The sequence below is a fragment of the Mustela lutreola genome, chromosome 12 (assembly GCF_030435805.1).
Source record: "Mustela lutreola isolate mMusLut2 chromosome 12, mMusLut2.pri, whole genome shotgun sequence".
Classification (NCBI taxonomy): Eukaryota; Metazoa; Chordata; class Mammalia; order Carnivora; family Mustelidae; genus Mustela; species Mustela lutreola.
The window spans coordinates 36,578,157-36,600,567 of NC_081301.1; the positions used below are offsets into that span (position 1 = coordinate 36,578,157).

The following is a 22,411-nucleotide window of genomic DNA, read 5'->3' on the forward strand; positions in this document are numbered from 1 at the left end:
TAGTATTTGTTACACCATGTACCAGGCATGTACTAGGGGATTAAAAAAAAAGGAAACTCATTTTAGTCTTACCATCCTGGGACTCCCAATAGGGGATAAGATCAATATAGTACTACATGTTGCTGTCACTTTTTAAAAATTCAATTTAATTAACAGATATTGTATTCGTTTCAGAGGTAGAATTTAGTGATTCATCACTTGAAGTAATGAGCACTGGTATTGTATGCTGTTACTTGCAAACAAAGTACCAGGTATTATTCTACAAACTTTTATTCTAAAAAAATATATTAAGTGGTGAATTTTTTTTAAAAGATTTTGTTTATTTATTTGACAGATCACAAGTAGGCAGAGAGGCAGGCAGAGAGAGAGGAGGAAGCCCGCTCCCAGCTGAGCAGAGAGCCCGATGGGGGGCTCCATCCCAGGATCTTGGGATCATAGCCTGAGCGGAAGGCAGAGGCTTTAACCCACTGAGCCACCCAGGCGCCCCGAAGTCGTGAATTTTTATACCATTCTTTTGAGGGACTACATTTTGCTAGTGATGAAAATGAAACGCAGAGAAGTTAAACAATTTGCTTAAGGTCACATAGCTAATACATGGTGGAGGTTGAGATTGAAATCCTTAAATTCTGACTTCAGACTTCCAGTTCCTATTTTACTGTACTGCCATTGAGGAAAAAAAAGGATATTAACACTTATATATGGAATTTTAAAATTAGTACTTATTGCTCAGGAGCCACTATCCCTCCTCTCCCTCCTTCCTGCTTGTGAAAGTAACACAAAAGAACAGACAGCTTTCTATTAGCTTGGAGGCCCCTAACCTTCTTTAGAATTACATCATATAAACAGTTTCACAGATACAATTCTCTGAACTCTTTTCAGTAAGTGTTTTATTTCCAGGCTGTTTGATAGGATATATGGAAGAAAAGGCTATCACCGTATAAATCTCTGTTGGTTAATTCTTTCCTTCATTAAAAAAAAATGTGTATTGTGCACTTATAGTATGTCAGACACTGTGCTGAGAACTGGAGGGGGTGCAGATAGGATTAAGAAACAGTACTTTCGGGGTGCCTGGGTGGCTCAGTGGGTTAAGCCGCTGCCTTCTGCTCAGGTCATGATCTCAGGGTCCTGGGATTGAGTCCTGCATCAGGCTCTCGGCTCAGCAGGGAGCCTGCCTCCCTCTCTCTCTCTGCCTGCCTCTCTGTCTACTTGTGATCTCTGTCTGTCAAATAAACAAATAAAATCTTAAAAAAAAAAAAAAAAAGAAACAGTACTTTCCCTCAAGGAGTTGAATCTCACAGAGGAAGCAAGCATTGACAGAGAACCATAATATAAAACAGAAAATGATTTGTGCTCAATAAAGGAATGAAATGCAATGGGAATTCCAAGGAGGAGAGAGACAGAGGAACTTGGGTTAAGGAAAACACATAATTGTTATTTAAGTTATTGTTGATATTTAAGTGTTTTAAACAGTATGAGAATTTTTCAAATTCCCTTATTTCTTAAAAATTACATGCAAAGTTCTCATGTTCAGAGAAGACAACTTATTTTAAAAAAGCTTTTATTTATTTCAGAGAGAGAGCATGAGAGGGGAGAAGGTTAGAGGGAGAAGCAGACTCTCCACAGAGCTGGGAGTCCGATGTGGGACTTCATCCCTGGACTCCGGGATCATGACCTGAGCCAAAGGCAGTGGCTTAACCAACTGAGCCACCAGGCACTCAAAAGACAACTTTTTATTGTAAGAATTGTTCTGAGTATGGAGAGGTTAGTAAGTACAAACATTTTGAAGTTGGTTTACCTTATCTCTCCTAGTGAGGGGCACAGAATAGAATGATGATGCTCAAGATAAGATTTCAAGGTCAAAGAAATAGCAAAAGAAGTAAGGTGGTTTGCATTCCACTGATGATTAGTGATGTTAAACATCTTTTCATGTGTCTGTTGGCCTTCTGTCTGTCTTCTTTGGAAAAATGTCTATTCAAGTCCTCTGCCCATTGTAAATCAGATTATTATTATTATTATTGGGGTGTTCTACAAGTCCTTTATATATCTTAGATATTAAGCCTTTTGGATATATCATTTGCAAATATCTTCTCCCAGTCAGTGGTTGCCTTTTTATGTTGTTGATGGCTTCCTTTGTGCAAAAGCTTTTATTTTGGTGCAGTCCCAATAGTTTATTTTTGCTTTGTTTCTCTTGCCTGGGAAGACATACCCATAAATATGTTGCTAAGACTAATGTCCAAGAGATTACAGCCTATTTTCTTTTAGGACTTTGATGGTTTCAGGTCTCACACTTAGATCTTTAATACATTTTGAGTTTATTTTTGTGTGTGGTGTAAGAAAGTGGTCCAGTTTCTTTGAGCTATCACCTCATACCAGTCAAACTGACTAGTGTCCAAAAGACAAGAAATAACAAATGTTGGCAAGGATGTAGAGAAAAGGGAACGCTCAAACCATTGGTGGGAATGTATATTGGTACAACCACTTGGAAAATAGTAGGGAGGCTCCTCAAGTTAGAAATAGAAATACCATATGATCCAGTAATTCCGCCGCTGGGTATTTTCCCCAAGAAAACAAAAATACTAATTTAAAAAGATATATATGCCCCCTGTATTTATTGCAGCATTATTCACAATAACCAAAAATGGAGGCATTCCAAGTGCCCATTGGTAGATAAATGGATAAAGAAGGTGTAGTATGTGTATACACACACACACACACACACGCACACACACACACACACACACACACACACACGAATATTGTTCAGCCACAAAAAAGAATGAAATCTTGTCATTTGTGACAACATGGATGTAATTAGAGGGTATTATGTTAAGTGAAATAAGTCAGACAGAGAAAGACAAATACATTATGATTTCACTCATATGTGGAATCTAAAAAACAAAATGATTGAAGAAACGATAAACAAAAACAAACTTGTAAATACAGAGAACAAATTGGTGGTTGCCAGAGGGGAGGTGGATAGGTGAAATAGGTGAAAGGGATTAAGAGGTACACATTTCCAGTAATGAATAAATAATGCAGATTAAAAAGTGTAGCATGGGAATATAGTCACTAATACTGTAATAACATTGTATGGTGACAGAGGGCAACTACATTTATTGTGGCAAGCACTGAGTAATGTATAGAATTGTCAAATCACTAATGTGGTGCATCAGAAACTAATATGTCAGCAGTACTTCAATTATATATATATATAATTTTTATTTAAGTTATTGTTGATATTTAAGTGTTTAAACAGTATGATAATTTATATAATTCTCATATAATTATATATTATCATATCTCATATAATTATATAATTAATATATGAGATATAATTATCATATCTCATATAATTATATAATTCATATATATATATTTATATATAAAATTCAGGGTGTGAGGGAACAAGGTATATCTGGGGCAGCCAGGACTCTGACAAGACTGGGTCAAAGATTGCTGGAGAGTAGTCTGTACCACACAGAATTGCTCTTGCAAGATAGAGACTGTGTTTTCAGCTATTTTTTTCCTTGTCTTTTAATTATGACAAACACATGCCACAAATCTTCTGGGATGGTCTGAGTTCAGAAATTTGATGCCATTAGGCCCAGAAGTTCTTGTCATTAAGATTGACAGATATGGTCAGCATATCCATGTTAGTGTCTGGAAAGTAGAGGTCATTGTATATTCAACAAATTTTTTTAAAAGATATTATTTATTTATTTGAGAGAGAGTGTGTATGAGGAGGGAGAAGGGCAGAGGGACAAACAGAATCCCTGTGGAATGCAGAACTTGACACAAAGTTCGATCCCAAGATCCTGAGATCATGACCTGAGTCAAAGTCAGATGCTTAACAGACTGAGCCACCCTGGTGCCCTTCAACAAATGTTTAATAAATAAGGAGTTTGGAAAGGCGGAGAAAGGCTATTTGATAAAGAACTCTAAATAGTTAGATGTTTTAATATGGTAGGTAATACGGAGCACATACAAGTTTTTGAACAGGTAGTTAGTTGCATATTAAAGACCACCTCAAGCATTTAGAAGTGTTATCTTTTATTTATTTATTTAAAAATTTTATTTATTTATATGACAGAGAGAGAGTACAAGCAGGGGAAGCAGCAGGGAGAGAGAGAAGTAGGCTCCCCACTGAGCAGGGAGCCTGATGTGGGGCTTGATCCCAGAACTCTGGGATCATGACCTGAGCTGAAGGCTGAAGCTCAATTGACTGGGCCACCCAAGTGCCTCTAGAAGTGTCTTCTTTTAGATAAAGGACTGAACAGAAGTGCACATGATCTTCTGTCAGTAGTTCAAACAAAATGTTACTTTTTTTTTTAAAGATTTATTTATTTATCTGAGAGAGAGAGCACAAGCAGGAGGGGCAGGGAAAGAGAGAAAGAATCTCAAGTAGACTCCTTGAGGAGGGCAGAGCTTAATGGGGGGCTCAATCTCACAGCCCTGGGATCACCACCTGAGTGGAAACCAGGAGCCAGATGCTTAACTCACTGCACCACCCAGGCACCCCTGTTCAAACAAAATTTTTAAAATATAAACGTGAGAATGAGTGTATTCTCTCTTAGGCCTTAGACAAAAATCTGTTGGGATATTGAGAAAACTGTGAGGGGAAAAATTAATCAGAATGCCACTGAATCCTATTTTGTGCTTTTCATATTCTGATGGTGACCTCCAGTGGAAGATGCACCCTTTTTGCTTACAGTACACATCTCTTGGGGCTACCTAGCACACAGTTTCCCTTTGCTGTGTGTGGCTCTAGAGCACAAGGATAAAATCCCAGTGGCCTTCTCAGACTTAAGCAACTCACCCCCCTGGTTGCTGTGAGTTGATCCAGAGGTAGACACCCAACTTAAATTGGTGCTGTCATAGTTTCTCCCAAATTTGAAATTCAGAACCAAGCAATACACGGTAATTCTATGTTTAACTTTTTGAGGAGTTGGCAAACTGTTTTTCGACGGTGGCTGAACCATTTTACATTCCCACCAGAATTCTATGAAAATTCCATTTTTCTATGCCTTCACAAACACCTGTTAAATTTTTTTTCTTGTTTTAGACATTTTAGTGGATGTAAGTGGTACCTCAGGGTGTTGTTGTTTTTTTCTTAAGATTTTATTTATTTGCTAGAGAGAGAGAGCACAAGTGGCAGAGTGGCAGGCAGAGGGACAGGGAGAAGCAGGGTCTCTGCTGAGCAGGGAGCTTGATGCGGGTCTCGATCCCAGCATCTTGGGGTCATGATCTGAGCAGAAGGCAGCCACTTAACTGACTGAGCCACCCGCTCAGGGTGGTGTTGAACATGTTTTTCATGTGCTTGTTTGCCATTCATAGGTCATCTTCAGAGAAATGCCTATTCAATTTATTTGCCCAATTTTTGTTTGCTTTTTGTTGTTGTTGAGTTGTAAGAACTAATATTCTGGATACTAATATTTGGATACTAATATTTTGGATACTAGATTGTTTTTTTTAAAGATTTTATTTTATTTACTTGACAGAGTGAGTTCACAAGTAGGTAGAGAGGGAGGCAGAGAGAGAGAGGAGGAAGCAGGCTCCCTGCTGAGCAGAGAGCCCAATGCGGGACTCGATCCCAGAACCCTGAGATCATGACCTGAGCCGAAGGCAACGGCTTAACCCACTGAGCCACCCAGGCAGCCAGATACTAGATTGTTATTATATATTTGATTTGTAAATATTTCTCTCATTCTATATATTGTGAATGTACTGTATATCACTAAATTGTTCTCTTAAAATGGTTAAATTTGTGTTATGTGAATTTCCTCACAATTAAACAAAACCCAAAATCAAAACAAAAGAACCAAGTGTCACAGAGCTTAGGAACTGATAGACTTGAGTTAGTGGGTGTCCTGAAGAGAAGGCCCACCCACTGTTGCTGCTGTGACCCCAAGACTGTATTGGTTGGTCCCTGTTCTTCCTGCAGCTTGGTGGTTCTTTTCTTTCCATTTCTTTCCCTTATGTTTCAGCCAGTCAGTTGCGGGACATTAGGGCTGTTTCTAGTTTTTGGCGATTATGAATGAAGTCACTAGAAATATTTACTTACAGGTTTTTGTGTGGTACGTTTTCATTTCACTTGTGCAAATACCAAGATGTATGATTGCTGGGTGGTATGGTAAGTATATGTTTGACTTTGTAAGGAACTTACAAAGTGTTTTCCAAAATGGGTGTATCTTTTTGCATTCTCATCAGCAATGTATGAGTGCTCCAGTTGTTCTGCATCCTCTCCAGTATTTGGTATCATCAGGTTTTTGTTTTGTTTTAACCATTATAAGTATATATTGGTATCTCATTGATTTTATTAGATTTTATAATGACTAATGATGCTGAACTTTTTTTCCTGTGCTTATTTGCCATCCATTTAACATTTTAAAAAAAGATTATCTTTATTTATTTGAGAGAGAGAGAAAGAGAGAGAACACGTGTGAGCACAATGGGGGAGGAGAAGCAGAGAGAGAGGGAGAAGCAGACTCCCCGCTGAGCAGGGAGATTGACTTGGGCCTTGACCTCAGCCAAAGGCAGATGCTTAACAGACTGAGTCACCCAAGCACTCTCCATTTAACATTTTTTTTAAAGATTGTATTTATTTATTTGACAGAAAGAGATCACAAGTAGGCAGAACAGCAGGCAGAGAAAGAGAGAAGGAAGCAGGCTCCCTGCTGAGCAGAGAGTGCCCAAGTTTATTCTTTCTTAATGATACTAGTTTCCTATTGCTGCTGTAACAAATTTCCACAAACTTAGTGGCTTTAAAAAAACCACAAATTTATTATCTCATAATTTTGAAGATCAGAAGTCCTAAATGAGTATATGGGACCAGAGATCAAGGTGGCAACAGACCTGTATTCCTTCTGGAGGTTCTGGGGAAGAATCCATTCCTAGGGGTACCTGGGTGGCTCAGTGGGTTAAGCCTCTGCCTTTAGCTCAGGTCATGATCTCAGTGTCCTGGGACTGAGCCCCACAATGGGCTCTCTGCTCAGCAGGGAGCCTGCTTCCCCCTCTCTCTCTGCCTGCTGCTCTGCCTACTTGTGATCTCTCCCTCTGTCAAATGAATAAGTAATATCTTTAAAGACTAAAAAAAAAAAGAATCCATTCCTTGTCTTTTCCAGTTTCTAGAGGCCACCTGTATTCTCTGGCTTGTGGCCCCTTCTTCTGTCTTCCAAACCAGCAGTGGTACGTTACATTTTTCTCACATCATATCACCTTGACTTTTTCCATTGTCACATTTTCTTCTCTGATTTGCCTGCCTGCCTATTTCTCTTATAAGGACCTTTGTATTTACATTGAACCCACCTAGATAATCCAGAAAAATCTCCCATTTTAAGAATCTTAATTTAGGGGCGCCTGGGTGGCTCAGTGGGTTAAGCCATTGCCTTCGGCTCAGGTCATGATCTCAGGGTCCTGAGATCGAGTTCCGCATCGGGCTCTCTGCTCAGCAGGGAGCCTGCTTCCCTCTCTCTCTCTCTCTGCCTGCCTCTCTGCCTACTTGTGATCTCTGTCTGTCAAATAAATAAATAAAATCTTAAAAAAAAAAGAATCTTAATTTAGTCACATCTGCAAAGCCCATTTGCTACATAAGGTAACTTATTCACAGGTTCTGGAAATAAGGGCATTGGCATCTTAGGAGAACCATTATTCTGCCTACTATGCCAGTCATACCCTCATAGGAAAACACAGCCCAGCCAACATCTTGATTACAACCTTATGAGACCATAAACAGCATCCAGCTAAATCAAGTTTGAACTCTTAACCCACAGAAAGTGTAAGTTAATAAATGTGTAATAAATGTGTTGTTTTAAGCTACTAAGTTTGGGGTTATTTGTTAAACAGCAGTAGAAAACTAATACAATGGGCATGTAGCTGTTCATGATGTTTCTTCATTATCCTTTTAACATCTGTAGGATCTGTAATGGTGTCCCTTATTTTATTTCCTTTGTTAAAAAAAGATTTAATTTGTGTATCTGAGACTAAGAGAGAGAGAGAGAGAGAGAGAGAAAGATCATGAGCAGGGGGAAGGGGTAGAAGGAGAAGCAGACTCCCCGCTCAGCAGGGAGCCTGATGCAGGACTCTGTCCCAAGACCCTGGGATCATGACCTGAGCCGAAGGCAGATACTTAACTGACTGAGCCATCCAGGTGCCCTATTTTATTTCCAATATTAGTAATATGTGTCCTTTCCCCCACTCTTGGTCTGTCTGGCTAGAGGTTTGTCAATTTTATTATCATTTCAAAGAATCAGCTTTTGTTTTCATTGATTTTCCTCTTTTTTTTAATTTATAATTTTACTGTAAAACTGCTCTTGGGGTACCTGGGTGGCTCAGTCAGTTAAGCATCTGCCTTCTGCTGAGGTCATGATTCCAGGGTCCTAGAATTGAGTCCCATGTTGGGCTCCCTACTTGGGAGCCTGCTTCTCTCTCTTTGCCCCTCTCCCTGGTTGTGTGCTTTCTTTATCTCTCTCCCTCAAATATATAAATAAAATCTTTTTTTTTTAACTGCTCTTACCTTTATTATTCTCTTTCTTTTGTTTTCTTTGGGTTTAGTTTGTTCTTCTAGTTTTAGTTTAAGGTGGAAACTTAGATTTTTGTTTTGAGACATTTTTTTCTTTCTTTTATGATTTTAAATTGAGATATAATTCACATACCATAAACCCACCTTTAAAAAATGCATTTCAGTGTTCTTATAGTCACATTGTTGTGTAATGGTCACCACTGTTTAATTTCAGAACATTCTTCTTTATTAACACAAGTATATTCAAGTTTTGATATGTTGTATTTTCCTTTTTTTTAAAGATTTTATTTATTTATTTGACAGATCACAAGTAGGCAAAGGGGCAGGCAGAGAGAGAGAGAGAGAGGAGGAAGTGGGCTCCCCACTGAGCAGAGAGCCTGATGCGGGGCTTGATCCCAGGACCCTGAGATCATGACCTGAGCTGAAGGCAGAGGGCTTAACCCACTGAGCCACCCAGGTGCCCCTGATATGTTATATTTTCATTCAATTCAAAAATATTTTCTCATTTCCCTTGAGATCTATGCTCTGGTACATGAACTATTTATAATATCTTGTTTAATTTCCATCTATTGTAGGATTTTCCCAGATACTTTTCTATTATTGATTTCCATTTAATTTCATTACGGTCCAAGAACAGACTCTGTATGATTTCAATTCCTTTAAATTCATTATAGCTTATTTTATAGTCTAGAAATATGAAATATGGCCTATCTTGGTGAATCTTTCAAGTACTCTTTCTTTGTGTGTGTGTGAGAGAGAGTGTGTGTGCATATGTGCATGAGTCAGGGTGGGGGCTGGGGAGGGGCAGAGGGAAAGGGAGAGAGAGAATCCTAAGCAGGTTCCATGCCCAGTACTGAGCCTGACTCATGGCTCTATCTCACAACCCTGAGATCATGACCTGAGCTGAAATCAGGAGTCAGAAGCCCAAAGACTGAGCCATGCAGGCACCCCGCAAATGCTCTTTAAAAGAATTTTGTTAGCTGCAGTGCTCTATAAATGTCATCTGTGTCAAGTTTGGTTGACAGTGTTCTTCAGATCTTCTATACCCTTACTGATTTTTTATTTTTATTTTTCTATTGATTACTGAGAGAATGGTGTTTAAGCTTTCAGATATATGTGATGAATTTTACTTCTAGTAATACTAGTTTTTGCTCTCTGTATTTTGAACATCTGTTATTAGGTACGTATACCTTTAGGATTGTGATGCTTCCTTTGTGAATTAATCCTTTTACCATTACATAAAATAATGTGGCTGTTTTTCCTGGTGATGGTCCTTGTTCTGTTTAATATTAATATAGGAACTCCAAATTTCTTTTTTTTTTTTAAGATTTATTTATTTATTTATTTGACAGACAGATCACAAGTAGGCAGAGAGGCAGGCAGAGAGAGAGAGAGAGGAGGAAGCAGGCTCTCTGCTCAGCATGTGGGGCTCGATCCCAGACCCCCGGGATCATGACCTGAGCCAATGGCAGAGGCTTTAACCCACTGAGCCACCCAGGCACCCCTCCAAATTTCTTTTAATTAGTTTTCAGTGGTATTTATTTTTCCATCTTTTAACTCTTTATTTATATCTTGTTATTTAAAGTGGATTTCCTATAGATAGCATATAGTTGGGTATTATTTTTATTTATTCTGACAATGTCTATTGTTTAATTGGTGTGCTTATACTATTTATATTTAACATCTTTTTTTTTAGGTTTATTGTGATTTTTATTTGCATCTTAGAAATGCACTTCTGTTGTGCAAGGAGGGAGCTAGATGTCAAAGCAAACATCCATTGACAGGGAATCCCCCCCCCCCCAACATTTATCTTTAGTAATTTTTTTTCCTTTTTTTGATATGTAGATTTAGGTCTCTTCCTCTCCATGTACCTTATTCAGTGATTCAGCAATTGTTTTTAACTCCTTTATTAAGAATTAATTTATAGGGGCACCTGGGTGGCTCAGTGGGTTGAGCCTCTGCCTTCAGCAAAGGTCATGGTCCTTGGGTTCTGGGATCGAGCCCCGTGTCAGGCTCTCTGCTCGGCGGGGAGCCTGCTTCCTCCTCTCTCTCTCTGTCTGCCTCTCTGCCTACTTGTGATCTCTCTGTCAAACAAATAAATAAAATCTTAAAAAAAGAATTAATTTATATACCTGAGTCCACTTATGTGTACAATTCATGATTTTTAGTACATTTATAGAGTTTTGTAACCATCACCACAGTTCAGTTTTAGAATAGTTTTACCATCACAGAAATACCCCTCTTACCCATGTAGTTACTCCTCTTTTCCTAACCCCAGTCATCCATGAATCTACTTTCTGTTTGTATAGATTTACTTTTTCTGGACATTTGCTATAAATGTAATTATATAATATATGGCCTCTTGCACCTGGATATTTAAGTGTAGCATGTTTCTGAGGTTCATCTATGTTGTAACATGTATCACTGCTTTCCTTTTTATTGCCTCCTAGTAAGTCCATTGTATGGATGACATGTTTTTTGTTTATCCATTCACCAGCAGATGGACATTTGGATTAATTCAAGAAGTTTCTGGCAATTTAGCCATTTATTTATGGACTATCAATTATCTTTTATTGATCTATATAGCTGTTTTTACACTAATATCATGCTGTCTTGATTACTATAGCTTCATGTTAGTTTTGAAATCAGAAAATATAAGTTTGTTCTTCAAAATTGTTTTTTCTATTTTGGGTCCTTTGACTTTTCACATAAAACTTAGCATGGAGGACATGGGGAGTTAGAGAGGACAAGGGAGTTGGGGGAAATTGGAAGGGGAGGTGAACCATGAGAGACTATGCACTCTGAAAAACAATCTGAGGGGTTTGACGTGGCGGGGGTGGGTCGGATGTTGGGGGAACCAGGTGGTGGGTATTAGAGAGGGCACAGATTGCATGGAGCACTGGGTGTGGTGCAAAAATAATGAATACTGTTATGCTGAAAATAAATAAAAAATAAATTTAAAAAAGTAAATTAAAAAAAATCATTCAGATCACTAAATAAGTCTGGTCACAATAAAAAAAACTTAGTATCAACTTGTCAATTTCTGTAATAAAGACAGCTTGTATTTTAATAGTGATTGCATTGAATCTATAGATAGATTTGGAAAGAATTGCTATTTAATAATATTTCATTTTCTAATCTATGAACATGAAATGTCTCTCAATTTATTTAGCTCTTTTTCTTAGCAGTAGTTCATAGTTTCCTGTGTATAATTCTTGTATTTCTTTTATTAAATTATTTAAAAAAATTTTTTTTAATTTATTTGACAGACAGAGATCACAAGTAGGTAGAGAGGCAGGCAGAGAGAGGAGGAAGCAGGCTCTCTGCTAGCACCCTGGGATCATGACCTGAGCTGAAGGCAGAGGCTTTAACCCACTGAGCCACCCAGGCACCCCTTTTATTAAATTCTTTTTTTTTTTTTTACATTAAATAAGTATTTATTTATTTATTTTTATTTTTTATAAACATATAATATATTTTTATCCCCAGGGGTACAGGTCTGTGAATCGCCAGATTTACACACTTCACAGCACTCACCATAGCACATACCCTCCCCAATGTCCATAACCCCACCCCCCTTCTCCTAACCCCCCTCCCCCCAGCAACCCTCCTTTTGTTTTGTGAGATTAAGAGTCACTTATGGTTTGTCCCTTTTGTTAAATTCTTAAGAGTTATTTTCTTAATTTTATTTATGGATGATTGAGTGGTGATATTTAGAAATGAAATTTCTTTTTTGTGTATTGATCTCGAATCTCATGAACTTAACTCATTCAAAACTAATTTTTTGTTTGTTTTTTGATTCTTTAAGGATTTTTTACTCACAAGATCATGTTATCTATGAATAAAGATAGTTTTACCTCTTCCTTTCCAACATGGATGCCTCTTATTCCTTTTTCTTGCCTAGTTGTACTGGCTAGAATCTCCAACAGAATGTTACATAGCAATGGTGAGTGCAGACATCATTGCCTTGCTTTGATTTTAGGGGGAAATCACTCAGTGTTTCATAATCTCCATAGGTATAATGTTAGCTATGGGTTTTTCATAAATGTTATTAGGTTAAGGAAATTCTCTTGTCTTCCGAGTTTGTTGAATTTTTTTACACAACAGTACTTGTACTTTGATGAAAAGGGCTCTATGAGGTTCTCTTTTCACACAGCAGTTAAATTACTTGGGTCATGTCTCTCAATTAAAGAGAATTCTCCTTATTCCTCAACTATTGGACTTCTAAATCTATGACAAACTTTAAATTAAGGATTTTCCGGGAAAGAAAAAAACTTCCCACAAAGCAGACAATAAGGCAAAGCAGAAAGGTTACACCAAAGACCACTGAACAAGATTCTATTAGATCGCCTTTTCTCCAGAACTCATTTTTATAACAGTTATTATGTTATTACTCTTTTACAAACTAATACAAAACTTTCATACTCATTTTTCTTTTTCTGTTATTTTCTCTACTCAAGGCCTATCACTCAATGCATACCTCTTTTTAAAAAATTTTTTTAAATTTATTTTCAGCATAACAGTATTCATTGTTTTTGCACCACACCCAGTGCTCCACGCAATCCGTGCCCTCAATAATACCCACCACCTGGTACCCTGACCTCCCATGCCCCCTCTGCCCCTTCAAAACCCTCAGATTGTTTTTCAGAGTCCACAGTCTCTCATGGTTCACCTCCTCTTCCAATTTCCCTCAACTCCCTTCTCCTCTCTAACTCCTCTTGTCCTCCATGCTATTTGTTGTGCTTCACAAATAAGTGAAACCATATGATAATTGATTCTCTCTGCTTGACTTATTTCACTCAGCATAATCTCTTCCAGTCCCATCCATGTTGCTACAAAAGTTGGGTATTCATCCTTTCTCATGGAGGCATAATACTCCATAGTGTATATACATACCCTTCTTTATTAATCAAAATGATTGTTGGTTACGGAGCCACTTAAATGCTTAGGAAGATTTTCAGTTAATATTAAAACCAGCTCCTCTACATGCTTGGATGACAGGAAAATGGCTTTACAAAAAAGAATGGTATCCATCCCTTGGCCACTCAACTAATACTTATACCCATTAATCTGATACTAGAAGGAAGCTTGGAAGCCAAAGGATGCCCCATAAGCACTCAGACTTCATTGCTAGCAATCGTCCTTATGCATAGAAAACCTTAAAGGTACTGAACCTAATTTAGAGCATGTTCTAGACTCCCTTTATAATCACACAGTTTGGTTTGACTCATGATTGAGATAGGACTTCTATCTATTTTTAGATTTTAGAATAATGACAATAGATAACTTTGATTATGCTATTAGGAAAATTACTGTATCCAACCTTAGCTTATTCTGCAAAACAAGGGAAAGCTACCTCGGGCTTCTTCTTGTATATACCTCTGAAAATCATAGATAAAATTCAAATTGTTCCCCCAAACTGGAATGAGGTGATCACTTCTAACCAACCCTCAATCATTAGGAAAACTCTAATAAAATAAATCACTGAAAATAATAAACAACCTCTCCATTTGCACTATTTAAGGTATCTTATAACAGTATACCTTTGAGTCTCAGTACATGTTAGTCTGAGAGCTCCCAATTGCAAACTATTTTTATGCACACAATAAACTCTGACTAATTAAAAAAAGGAAAATTTTTTCTCACGAATTGCTGTTGGAGCTTGTTGAATGGTTTTTCTGTACCTATTAAGGTGATCATATAGTTTTTGTCCTTTGTTAAATTACCACGATGTATTGCATTAGTTGGTTTTTATATGTTAAATCAGACTTGTATTCCTGGGATAAATTCCATTTGATCATATTGTTTAATCCACTTTATATTTTGCTAGATTCAATTTCCTGTTATTTTGTTGAGGATTTTTGTGTCTGTATTCATGAAGCATTTGGTTTATAATTTTTTTCTTTTTATGTTTTTGTCCAACATTTGTATTTGGCAATATTAACCTAGAAGAATAAGTTGAGAAGTGTTTCTTCATTTGCTATTTTCCAAAGAGTTTGTGAGAGATTGGTATTACACATTCTTGAAATTTTGATAGAATTCACCACTGAAATTATGTGGGCCTCAGATTTTATTTGTGGAGATATTTTAAATTATTAATTCACTTTCTTTTTTTTTTTTTTTAAAGATTATTTATTTATTTATTTATTTGACAGGCAGAGATCACAAGTAGGCAGAGAGGCAGGCAGAGGGAGAGAGAAGGGGAAGCAGGCTCCTTGCCAAGTAGAAAGCCTGATGTGGGTCTCGATCCCAGGACCCTGGGATCATGACCTGAGCCGAAGGCAGAGGCTTTAACCCACTGAGCCACCCAGGCACCACTCACTTTCTTTATTTTTATGGGTCTAGTTGGATTTTCCATTTCTTTGCAAGTTAGTTTTGGTAATTTGTATCTTTTTAGAACTTCATCTATTTTATATAAGTTGTCCAAATTATTGGCATAAATTTGTTAATACCATTTCTTTTATAACCCTTTAATTTCTCTAAGATTTAAATCTTTAAAAACAACAACAACAACAACAAAAAACAAAGAACCAAGGGCACCTGTGTGGCTCAGTGAATTAAGCCTCTGTCTTCGGCTCAGGTCATGATCTCAGGGTCCTGGGATTGAGACCCGGCATCAGGCTCTCTGCTCAGCGGGGAGCCTGCTTCCTCCTCTGTCTTTGCCTGCCTCTCGGCTTACTTGTGAACCCTCTCTCTGTCAAATAAATAAATAAAATCTTTTTAAAAAACACCAAACCCCCCCCCAAAGAACCAACTTTTGTCTTTATTGATTTCCTTCATTGTTTTTTTCTATTTCATTGATTTTTATTGTTTTTTATTTCCTGCTAGCTTAGCATTTGTTTGTTTTATTTTATTTTATTTTAAAGATTTTATTTATTTATTTGACAGACAGAGATCACAAGTAGACAGAGAGGAAGGCGGGGGGTGGGGGGAAGCGGCTCTTCGCTGAGCAGAGAGCCTGATGCGGGGCTTGATCCCATGACCCTAAGATCATGACCTAAGCCAAAGGCAGAGGCTTTAACCCACTGAGCCACCAGGTGCCCCCACAATTAATCATTCTTAAATTGTAACAGTATTGTATGTGCTTTTGGAAAATATAAAAAATAAGTAGGTAGAAAAAACATAGAGCTCATTTATGTTGATGTATATTCTTTTTGCACTTGTATATTACTAATACTCAGGAAAATACAAAAAAATAAATGCATGGAAAAATGCAAAAGGTAAAAAAAAATCACTTTTCCACCTAGGGAAAGTAAAGAAGAGTGGAGATGAAAAAGGAAATTAAAGTTTCCACATTACATAACAAGGTTAAGTATCAGAAAATCTATTAGCAGTATTCTTTTTTTAAAATTTATTTTATTTTAAAAAGATTTTATTTATTTATTTATCAGAGAGAGGGAGAGAGCACAAGCAGGGGAGTGGCAGGCAGAGCAGACAGAGGGAGAAATAGGCTCCCTGCTGAACAAGGAGCCTGATGAAGGGCTCAGATCCCAGGACGCTGGAATCATGACCTGAACCAAGGCAGCTGCTTAATCCACTGAGCCCCCCAGGTGTCCCACAGCTAGCTTAGCATTTGGTTTATTCATCTTTTCCTGTTTTCTCAAGATTAAAGCCTAAAGTTATTGATATGTGATTATTCTTTTCTAATACAAGCTTTTTAAAAAATTAATTTATTTACTTTCAGAAAAACAGTATTCATTATTTTTTCACCACACCCAGTGCTCCATGCAATCCGTGCCTTCTATAATACCCACAACCTGGCACCCCAACCTCCCACCCCCCTGCCACTTCAAACCCCTCAGATTGTTTTTCAGAGTCCATAGTCTCTCATTCACCTCCCCTTCCAATTTCCCTCAACTCCCTTCTCCTCTCTAACACCCCTTGTCCTCCATGATATTTGTTATGCTTCACAAATAAGTGAAACCATATGATAATTGACTCTCTCTGCTTGACTTTTTTCACTCAGCATAATCTCTTCCAGTCCCGTCCATGTTGCTACAAAAGTTGGGTATTCATCCTTTCTGATGGAGGCATAATACTCCATAGTGTTTATGGACCACATCTTCCTTATCCATTCGTCCGTTGAAAGGCATCTTGGTTCTTTCCATAGTTTGGCGACCGTGGCCATTGCTGCTATAAACATTGGGGTACAGATGGCCCTTCTTTTCACAACATCTGTATCTTTGGGGTAAATACCCAGGAGTGCAATTGCAGGGTCATAGGGAAGCTTTTAAAAATTTTAGCTATGTATTTTCTCTTGCTTTCTCATCTTCTTAGATTGCTGCAATAGTGCCTCTTTTTTTTTTTTTAAGATTTTATTTTTTAGCAATTTCTGCACTCAGAGTGGGGCTTGAACCTACAACCCTGAGATCAAGAATCAGTCCTTTACCAACTGAATCATTCAGTTGTCCCATGCCTCTTTTTTTAACTGTCAGTATTGGAGTATCCTTTGTATGGTTTAGGAATCACCAATTTTATGAGTTTTGAAGGTTGCAGTGTCTTGCACTGGACATCCATTATCTAGTATCAGCATCCACCATTCAGTGCCAGCGTCCAGTATCTAATACAGCAACATTGGCATTTTAAACTAAAGAATCCAGAGTTCAATGATGGCAGCAGGAGTACTTTCATTGGACACATTCTCTGGTATGATTTGGACTGTGTTTACTCTGAGCATCATCTTTTTGTTCCTGTCTGTTTTTTAATCTTGCATCATCAGTCTTTCTGGGGTTCTCTGAGCTACACAGCACATTTTTAAAATAAACTCTATTTCTAATTAAATCGGCCAAAGTTGTTTTCTTTCTTTCTTTCTTTCTTTCTTTCTTTCTTTCTTTCTTTCTTTCTTTCTTTCTTTCTTTCCTTTTTTGGTAACAAAAAGTAATCAAAAGATTTATTATCTGAGTGACTGGAAAAAAGTTAATAGACCTATCCATGGTAGGAACAAGAAGCTGAAATAGTGTGTTTAAGAAGCAGTCAAGAGGAAAAATAAAATTGCTGTTTTATAACTCTATAGGTTTCCTCTCTTTTAACATGTTATACTACATTTTTAGAGATCAAGTAAATTTTTAAGTAAATCTAAAGATTTTATAATTTCACATTTATACAGCTTGATATCCTTTATCTATCATTCTTTTTTTTTTTAAAGATTTTATTTATTTATTTGACAGATAGAGATCACAGAGAAGCAGGCAGAGAGAGAGAGGAAGGGAAACAGGCTCCCTGCAGAGCAGAGAGCCCGATGCGGGGCTCAATCCCAGGACCATGAGACCATGACCTGAGCCGAAGGCAAAGGCTTAACCCACTGAGCCACCCAGGCGCCCTTATCTATCATTCTTTTTTTTTTTTATATATATATAATATTTTATCTATCATTCTTAAAGTAAATGACAAATCTAGTTTTCAAAGCTGAAAGCTTGCTATTACTGAGATCTTCAATGTTTTCTGCAACTCCAAATCCAGGAATGTTTCACACAATTGCAGGACTTTCCTTTTTAAGGTGATTACTCTTAATGTATACATATATACTCATTTGCCTACACTTGCCATACAGTGCAGTTACAGACTGTAACACCTCATAACTGATTAAGCTGGAGTCAAGCCATTCAAATGACTTCTAAAGATTTTATTTATTTATTTGACAGAGAGATCACCAGTAGGCAGAGAGGCAGAGAGAGAAAGAAGCAGGCTTCCTGCTGAGCAGAGAGCCGGATGTGGGGTTTGATCCCAGGACCCTGAGATTATGACTTGAGCTGAAGGCAAAGGCTTAACCCACTGAGCCACCCAGGTGCCCCACATGACTTCTAGTTATATCTCTTCTAAGACTCTCCAAGAGCAAATTAATGAATATATGACATTTACTGAAAAGATAAAGAGAAAAGCAAAAAGAAAAAGTAACATCCTTTATGGTCTTTCATTCATTTTGTCTTTCTCTATAATCTGGTCTCTCCTATGACCTGAATTTTCTCTTTGCTGTTCATTCTGTCCAGTACAATTGCTGCTATAATCAGTATCCATTGGTTTAGTTTTTACTTTCATCCCTGCTTCTGAATGAGGCAGATCATCAGACAAAGAAGCCAGGCAATTCTGAATCATCTCAATGACTCGTTCCAGATGCGTCTGAAACCGCTCAGCTGTTTTAAGACGTTGACATTTCTGCACCTCCATTATGACTCTCAATGTCTCTCTTGCTTGGTGGAGTTGGTGTTCATTTATGAGATGATGCACATGTACAAAAGCAGCTTAAGATCTTCTAGTTTCTCTTCTCATTTTATACTTCCAGGGCTCCTTATCATGATATCTAAGACATCTATGAAATTAATAAGAATAGACATACTGAGTTTTCTCAGTTCCTTCCTGTGATCAAACTGCATAGGATGAAGCCGTTTGATGCCCTGGCATTCTAAAGGGAGGATGATAAGATCATCACATTGGAACTGATTGCCATCCATTATATAACTGCCTTTTATTGGAGGTGGAGGCTTGGGAACTAGGTCTTCCTGAATATTTTCATCTGTATATTCCTTGATGTACTGCATTGGGGTGAGGGGGTGGAAGAGCACTCACTTGTGGCTCACCCATAGCAGAAGATCAAGATCCTTGGCTAAGGGTTTATACTGGAGCCGCCTTTGCCTCTGCAACTGAAATCCCCGAAGTTGTTTTCTGTTGATTCGTTGGTAACATGACAGATCTGTGCACCTTGCCTTACTTTGCCTCTCAGTTTTGCTTTCTGAAACACATTTTTTTAAAAAGTCAGGTCAAATATTATTTCCTCCATACCAGCTATGTTAGTACCCATCTTCTGGATCTACATAGTACCTTGTGCTTATCTCTGTCATTTCTATCATTGGCCATTTTGTACTATTATCTGCAGGATTTCTGTCTTATTACTAGCCTGTGAGTTTCTTAAGGGCAGATATCATGTTTTATTTTCAGTGTCTGAGATGTGGTGGATCCTCAAAGGCACAAACATAAATGTTTGTTGGGTATTATTTTTAATATCTTTAGATTCTTTATTTTCCTCAAAACTGAATTATTTGCAGTATGGAACTCATCAGTGATGTAGATCTATGAGGCCACTGAAGCTTGTGGAAGCCCTTAGTCATTCCTTAGGGCTCAGTTGCTTAGTTTCCAGCAAATGAAATTTAGCTAATTTCTAGGATACACTGCCTGGTTCTAAGGTATTAAAAAGGTAATTTTCTCTCTTTGAGTATGTCTACCATATTTAGGAGAGTAGTTGATAGGTATGCTTGTTTTTCTGCAGTTATTTGTAATTTTTGCCAGTAGCATGTGACTTTAATAATGGGACTGTTTTAAAGTTCAGTAAAATAAAATGTTAAGAGATGGAGAAAGGAGGGAAAAATAACACCATAGGTAGAAAAATCTGGGCATGACCTTTTTGTATGCTCCTTGAGACCTAGGATAGGTTACTCTTCTTTGTTTTCCTCACAATGGCTCACACATAATAGATATACTAATATATGATTTTTAAAAAAAAACTCTCAGTTCCTTCTTACTCTAAAATCTCTTGATTTGGGGTGCCTGGGTGGCTCAGTGGGTTAAAGTCTCTGCCTTCGGCTCGGGTCATGATCTCAGGGTCCTGGGATTGAGCCCCACATCGGGCTCTCTGCTCAGCGGGGAGCCTGCTCCCCGCCTGCCTGCCTCTCTGCCTACTTGTGATCTCTGTCTGTCAAATAAATAAATAAAATCTTTTAAAAAATAAAATCTCTTGATTCTCTGATCGTGGGCAGTTCAGGAAATGTTTGGATGGATAGAGTATATATATCCAGAAAAAAAACCCAAAGTGATTCTGGACCAAGAAATTTGTAGATTTAGGTAGTCTTAAAGTCTTAAATGTAGAAAGTCTTAAATGTCAGAAAGAATTTTTCTAAATCTGGACTCTGGGTCTGTTCTTTGTATGTGTGACAACCCCTATTGTAAACAGTTTTGAAATCTTTTAGTGATTGTTGGAAACACCCTTGTACTAGTTATTAATCTGGTTTAAGGGGTCCTGTGCCTTATGGAAATAGACTGCACTAACTGAAGTGTCTGGAAGCCCCTGAAAAGCCAGAGAGTGGTCTTCTAAGAGGATTTGTACTTTCAGGAAAGCATGCAGAATTGAGATGAAGTGTTAGAATTGGTAATTCACTATCTCAAGAGGAAGTTCTCTAAGACAAGACAGGTAGATAGGGCTCCTAGGCAAGATTCTTGTTCTGTAGTACCCTTTGTGGGCAAACAGTAAACAAAGTTTTGTGAGGAAATAACTCTCTGAGATGGCACAGAATGGAGGTATAGAAATGGAGGTATAGAAAACAAAAAGTTCATAGTCTTTTGGAAAAGATGGGCAAATAGGAGTGGATTTACAATGAAATGATTTGCATAGGCTCCTTCCAAGGCTCTGCCTGGAAAAGGCTTAGCAATATTATATAAGTAATATTTTTTCTTAAAGATGCCCCCTCAGATGCATACAACCAAATTACATAAGCTTTAGGGCTCATAAAACCTAGATTTTCCCTAGCATTCAAGTACATCAACAATTATGGCATGTTGTGATAAAGTATCATAAAGATATTTGGACAGTTCTATAGAAGGTCTGAAGAAAGGCATCCAGTTCAAGGTAGCTAGCATTTGAAGAGAGATCGAATTCACCAAGAAGGCAGAGATTTTTGCCTTTGTATTCATCACATAGTATCCAGTACCTAGAATATTGCCTGGCACGTATCAAGTGGTCAATAAACATTTTATGAAAGAATAAGAGTGATTCAGGATAGACAGTTGGAAGTTATGTATGTGTGGAGGGACTAGCAGTCTAATTTAGTAAGTGCCTGTGGGTGAGTGGTGAGTGATATGGCTGGAGAATAGGTAGGCAGGAGCCAAAACATGGAGAGGTTTCAGTTATATCCTACTTAGGTTTTGGACTATCCCAGGGCTATAGTGAACCCATTAAAGTCATTAAGCTCAGGAGTGGTATGATCTAATTTGATTTTAGAAAGATCATTCTGAAAGCTGTATGGAGAATAGAGCAGAAGGGATTGAGGTTTGAGTTAAACTGCTTAAGTAGACTGGTCAAGAAATTATTGAAATATTAGCTAAGACTATATATATATATTTTTTTATATATATTTATATATATATAAATATTTTTTATATATATATATAATTATGTTAGTCACCATACAGTACATCATTAGTTTTTTTTTATTTACAGAAAATTATTTTTTCACCACATTAGTTTTTTTTTTAAAGATTTTATTTATTTGTTTGACAGACAGAGATCACAAGTAGGCAGAGAGGCAGGCAGAGAGAGGAGGGGGAAGCAGGGTCCCCACTGAGCAGAGAGCCCAATGTGGGGCTCGATCCCAGGACGCTGGGATCATGACCTGAACCGAAGGCAGAGGCTTAACCCACTAAGCCACTCAGGTGCCCCATATCATTAGTTTTTGATATAGTGTTCCATGATTCATTGTTTGCCCATAACACCCAGTACTCCATGCAATCTGTGCCCTCCTTAATACACATCACTGGTCATCAGGGTATTTCTTGAAACTATGGATAAAGTTAAGATCATCCACGGAGAGGGAATAGAGAGAACATAGAAGGAGACCAAAGACAAATTCTTTTAAGGAGCCAGAAAAAGAAGAAAGCCTTTGAAAGAGACTGAAGGGCAATGTGACCCCAATGGGAGGGAATGTGACCAGAAGGAGCAAGGAGCCAGAGGAAGGCAGGAGAACAGAGCAGGAGGCGACCAACTCAGTAATTGTTGCTGAGTTCCAGAACAATAAGCTTTTAAAAAAATAGTTATTGGATTTGGCAATGTGGGTGTTGCTGGGGACTGGGAAAGAGCAATTTCAGCGGAGGGACTGGTGGTAAGAGCCAGATTGGAAGTAATGGAATTCT

The 22,411-nt window shown here is 37.8% G+C and overlaps 1 protein-coding gene and 1 pseudogene across 1 annotated transcript in view; one reads left to right on the forward strand and one right to left on the reverse strand.

Moving 5' to 3' along the window:
• The window catches only part of SPATA31F3 (SPATA31 subfamily F member 3), an 86,304-nt gene that overhangs the window by 1,367 nt on the left and 62,526 nt on the right, over nucleotides 1-22,411 (forward strand). The gene's annotated exons all lie outside the window — the stretch shown is intronic.
• Nucleotides 18,419-19,096, reverse strand: LOC131812954 (mediator of RNA polymerase II transcription subunit 7-like; annotated as a pseudogene).